We start from the raw sequence: 5,914 nt of genomic DNA on the forward strand, positions 1-5,914 counted from the left end.
GTATAATTATATATAAAATTATACATAAATTATTAATTAATATATTAATTTATACATAAATTATTTATAAGCATATTTATGTATATTTGATATAATTTTTTTGATATTTTTCCAAACTTATTTTTTACTAAAACAAACAATGCAAAAATGATTCCTTTAATTATTTTTTATATTTTCACATTACTATTATTATTTTTATTATACTAAAAAATAATTTTACAAAAGAAAGAAGGATGTATTGACATGTATGGATATATTTTATATATAATTATACATGTTTATGAACATTTATGCGTGTTTATATATGTTTATGTATATTCATGTATGAAAAATTTGTTAGTTTTTACCGGGTAATTATATTTAAATATACATATATACATACAGATAATAAATTATAGACGTTTCGGCCAAAAGGGGGGCATCTTTAGTATGTCAAAATAATAAGACAAAAAGTGTATAATTTAAAGTAATAATGGAGTATCAATATGATAAAAATATTATTAGCGCGATTAGTACAAAGATTCCCACCGATAAAACATAAAATTATATAGTCGCTATAAATACAGTTATTATGTACTGGGTCTATGATGATTCAATTTTGCTATTTCTTATTCGTTGTATCTTTTATTTCCATTATTTTTATTACAATTATTTTCATTTCACATAAACGTTGTGCAAACATAAGAATTCCAGGCATAATTTATGATATTTATATTGTAAAATTAATATAAATTGCAAAATTATGAATTATATCGTTAACAATTTTTTTTTAAATAAAACATACTCAGTGTTAGAAATAACTTAATAATTATATCGAGTTGAAGATATTTTTCAAACATCAAATAGAAAACAAAAATCTATTTTAATAACGTGTATGCAAAATGATCGGTGTCGCGATAATACAGAGATTTTTTTAATATAAATGTAAATAATTGTTATACGATTACGTTAAATGACATAAAGAAATACATTTTTTGATTTGCAAAGTCACAAACAACAGTATACAGTGTGACAAAGATAAAAATATAAAAAATAGATACATTAATTGCAATAAAAATTTATTACCATTAATTAGTTTAAAATCAATATATTTTAATGTCATATTTAATATGCGTTCAAGACGAAATTGAGAAACGACAAATTAATCAAAATTAAATATAAAAAATTAAATTGTATATAGGCTACCAGTAAAAGATGGATGTCAATTGCTACAATGATATTTAGTATTTAAAACATGGATAAGAATATAACATAGATAAACGTTTTAAACCTTTATTAGTCAGTTCAAAACAAAAAAGTTCACAACGTCAAGTCGGTTAACAAAAAAATTCAAATAATACAAAAAGAGTTACAAAGTTTCGGACTATTTTGTAATTCTTTTTATATTATTTGAATTTTATTGTTAACCGACTTGGCGTTGCGAACTTTTTTATTATTAACTATATTTGTTATAATGAGATTGATCTAATGAAGGTTGAAACCTTTGTATGTTATATTCTTATCTACGTTTTTAATATTAAAAATCACTTTAGCAATTAACATTCAGCTTTTACTTATAGCCTACATACAATTTAACTTAAAATTTTTGAATAATAAAATATTTATTTAATTTTAAATTACAAAAAGCAATTCTAATTCACCAAAGAGTCAATTGACGGACTTCTTCAAAAACTGTTTTTTTCTCCCTTTTTTTATCACACGTTCCGCTTAAAATTACCTTCTGTAATACACTGACAAAAATTTCTGGTTGAAAATAAACGAATTAAAATTTTCTGGTTAATATTATTAGAATTCTAATTGAGATAACTAGAATTCTGTTACGATACAATATTTCTGGTCAAATATATTCATATTTTTAAAACAACTATATTAATTAGAATTCTAGTTATCTGAACTACAATTCCAATAGATTTAACCAGAATATTCTGATTCGTTCATTTACCACCAGAATTACTATTTAATTCAACCAGACCATTTCTCTAAGTGTCTCGGCATTATCAACACCTTATTCCTTTTATAAATTTTCATTAACTTTTCGTGTATCACTTAACGTTTCGGTTGCAGCTTTCTCATGGCACGTGCAATAAACGGTGCGTTTCTTCAGAAACATTTCCGGGTCTTACTCGAAATTTGTGTAAATTCGGGATACGGTCCGGGTAGTAAGATCGTTGCAATACGTGCCCAATTCTCGCCACGTTTACCGGTCTGTCGAGCTTGTCTCGTAAGACTAACGTCTAGGAAGCCGATAAGCCGAATTAACCACAATTTTTGCACGAGGGATGCGGGCAATAGCGCCCCAGAAAGTGGATTGCCTCGCGTCGCGTCTACCAGCCATGTGATTTATGCACTTGTTGTGACACATTATTGTGGATTCTCAGTATTGTGGTTATGAAAGCCTCGTCGACGTTAGACGCGCGTTAAACGTGATACGAGAAGCCGGTCGTATTCGCAACGATCTCACTGTCGGTCCCGCATCCGCCGCGTCGAACGTAGCAAATCATCACTTCGCGCAAACCGCATCGTTTCTTAGATGTGCCATGGGGATGCAGCAACCAAGGTATAAAACGATTCTCGAAACATTAAGATTTTTGTGAAGAGAGATTGAGGTCTGCGATGCGTGGACTTTATTGTAGAGAGAAAATTAAAGGGAAAGAATGTAGAAGAAATATCAGGGGTAGAGTTCTGACGCGTTGGGAAAAAGGAGGAAGAATAACGTTAAAAAAAAAAAAAAAAAATATTAGCGTACTTGTATTTCGACCAATTTTAAAGGACTATTTTTAATTTATCCTTCGTTCCTTTATATTAACCTCCCTTCTATAGTAGCTCTTCCATCTCGTCTCCCTCAATATCTTATTTTTTTCGTAAATTTTCTTTAATTTTTTTTGTGTCATTTAACGTTTTTGTTACAGCCTCCTCATGGCACGTGCAATAAACGGTGCGTTTCTTCAGAAACATTTCCGGATCTTACTCGAAATTTGTATAAATTCGGGATGCGGTCCGGGTAGTAAGATCGTTGCAATACGTGCCCAATTCTCGCCACGTTTACCGGTCTGTCGAGCTTGTCTCGTAAGACTAACGTCTAGGAAGCCGATAAGCCGAATTAACCACAATTTTTGCACGAGGGATGCGGGCAATAGCGCCCCAGAAAGTGGATTGCCTCGCGTCGCGTCTACCAGCCATGTGATTTATGCACTTGTTGTGACACATTATTGTGGATTCTCAGTATTGTGGTTATGAAAGCCTCGTCGACGTTAGACGCGCGTTAAACGTGATACGAGAAGCCGGTCGTATTCGCAACGATCTCACTGTCGGTCCCGCATCCGCCGCGTCGATCGTAACAAATTATCAGCTATTTTGCGTATCGTGCAATTTGCACTGTCTTTTGCATTTTTTATGAAGGATTTGCCACAAAGATATATAGTGATTCGCGGCGCTTAGAAAATTTATTTATAAAGAGAATTTGACGAAAGCGAAGAAAAGAGTTTCTGCAGAAGGATGATCAAGGGAACCCCCCCTCCCCCTCCCTCCCTCACTTAGTAGATGGAATGTCATGAGAAATCTCTTAATCACGAATCGCGGAAGTCTAAAGCAAAGATTGTGGATAAATGTAAAATGAAGATTTAGTATAATTTATATATCTTATGTGTATGAACACGCAATTATGGAATAAATAGAGTAGCATTTTTGTAAATGCATGTGTGAAGTATTTAAATATATCATGTGGAAGAGAAATTAATTAATTCAATATAATATTTTTTATGTGAATTTAAATTTTTAAGGTTACTTTTGCTGATATATCTAATAATATATTGATGAAAGAAAAATTTGAGGAGAATATTGGAGTCTCGTAGTTATTCTCGATTTTTATTGTGACATGCAATTTTTATCGCTTCATTGAAAATGAAGGGTCCTTGTTGCATGCATTAAATCCGAATTTCATCCATGAAATCCGAATTCCGTATATCAATAATTTCAATATCGATTGATGACTATTAACATTTTTAAAGTTGAATTATTAGTTAGGAAATGATTTATGAGAAAAAAATAGGAGTTATGTAAAATAGAATTTTATGTCACAAAAATATCATCAATATTTGCCTTGGTCACTGTTATGAATCGGAAGTGGTAATTCGCTTGTTTGTGTGTGTGTGTTCACATCAATCATTTCTTATTTTTTCGTGTTTTGATAATTACTTTTAAAGAGATTTAAAAAGCGATTTGGTAATCAAATTACTCTTTCTAAATTTCCGTTATTCTATCAATAATTTTATTAACGTCTTTTGTTTGTGATTTGTATCAATTACTTAAAATTTAATATGTTATATGTAGCTGTAGACTACACACAATAAATAATATGTATGTTTGAATATTGGACATTAATATATAAGTATAATGATATACTGTGATTGTGACTCATTTCTTCTTATTTTATGTATAACTTCGAGCCATCATATTCTAGAATATATATTTTAATAATAAAAAAGCTGGAAATATAAATAACATTTTGATTCACCGGTTTCATTCAATAGTTCTCTCTTATTCATAATTATGATTTTATATGTAACTTATTTTACAAGTTAATTTATATCAAATATTATATTAAAAGTAATCTGAATATTAAATGAAAAATAATAGAACATATCTATATCGGTAATCTTATAATTATTTCTTTACGTTATTCGTAGTATGATAATTATAATATTGTATTATTAGATACTGTATGTTTAGTTCTTTCGGATCTTATGTCATTTATTTTGTTTTGTGTATTTTATTTTGCTTTGAAGATGCTTATCATATAAACATGCATTATATCTTCACTGTTGCATCAACAAATTTTCTAATTTACTTTATTATTTACCGATTTTTTATCATTAAAATTTTACTATTATAAATTTCAATTTTTCGCGGAATATGTAAAATTTTTTTGTTTAAAATGGCATTAATATACATATAATATGACAAGTAAAGTCTTTTCAAACTTAAATAAAATTCCTAGAGTAAACAACGCATGTCGAAGAGAAATATTCGATTAAAATTTTCACGCAAGTAATGAAATTTGTGAACATATCTTCAGTTTTGTTACAATTTTTACGGTTATTATCAATATTCTCTTTAAATAATTTTTCATTAGTTAAAATTTTTCGGTACGATCTTCTCGCGCATTTACTACACACGAATTCAAACGTAATATTGTCTGTCGTCGATAATAATAATTCAACAGCAAGGAGGTATCCTTGTCTTATCGATTTTTAATTGAAATGCGATTAGTCTATGGTCAAATGTGACGAAAGGTAAGTCCAATCTGGCCTGAAGAAAGAAGAAGAAATATGACGAAGGGAATAAGGTAAGTGGTCAATTTTGATCACGTGGAGTAAGATAATGTACAAAATTGTTATTTATTTGTTTGTGATTTCATCTATATTTTCCTCTATTTTTTCATAAATGTACGAGACTGGAAAGATCCAATTTACATTCTAATCGCGCACGTATATTTGAAACTCTGATTCTTAGATTTATCGCTCGAGTAGATTTTAGATATTTTGCTGAAATGATCAAAAAATCGATTTCTTTAGTAAATCCCATATCGCGTCGCGATTTTAATTGAAGATTTTTTTTTATTAAGTTGAAATAGGATAGGTAGGTAAATAGATAAACGAAAAAATATGGGCAAGAAGGAATATGGATTGGAATACGGGTAGAGATTCGGTCAGGTAGAAGTGTTAATAATTTGAGTTGAAAAATAGAGAGAAAAGATTCTATTATAGACAAAATAATAACTTATATATAATAATTATAAGTAGATAATAATATGTAGATATATTTATTATTATTATATTAAATAATAAATTATTTATTATTATACCAAATATAATAATAATATATAATTGCATTTGTTATTATGTTTTTAATAATA

The sequence above is a fragment of the Trachymyrmex septentrionalis genome, unplaced genomic scaffold, assembly GCF_001594115.1.
Source record: "Trachymyrmex septentrionalis isolate Tsep2-gDNA-1 unplaced genomic scaffold, Tsep1.0 scaffold16, whole genome shotgun sequence".
NCBI lineage: Eukaryota > Metazoa > Arthropoda > Insecta > Hymenoptera > Formicidae > Trachymyrmex > Trachymyrmex septentrionalis.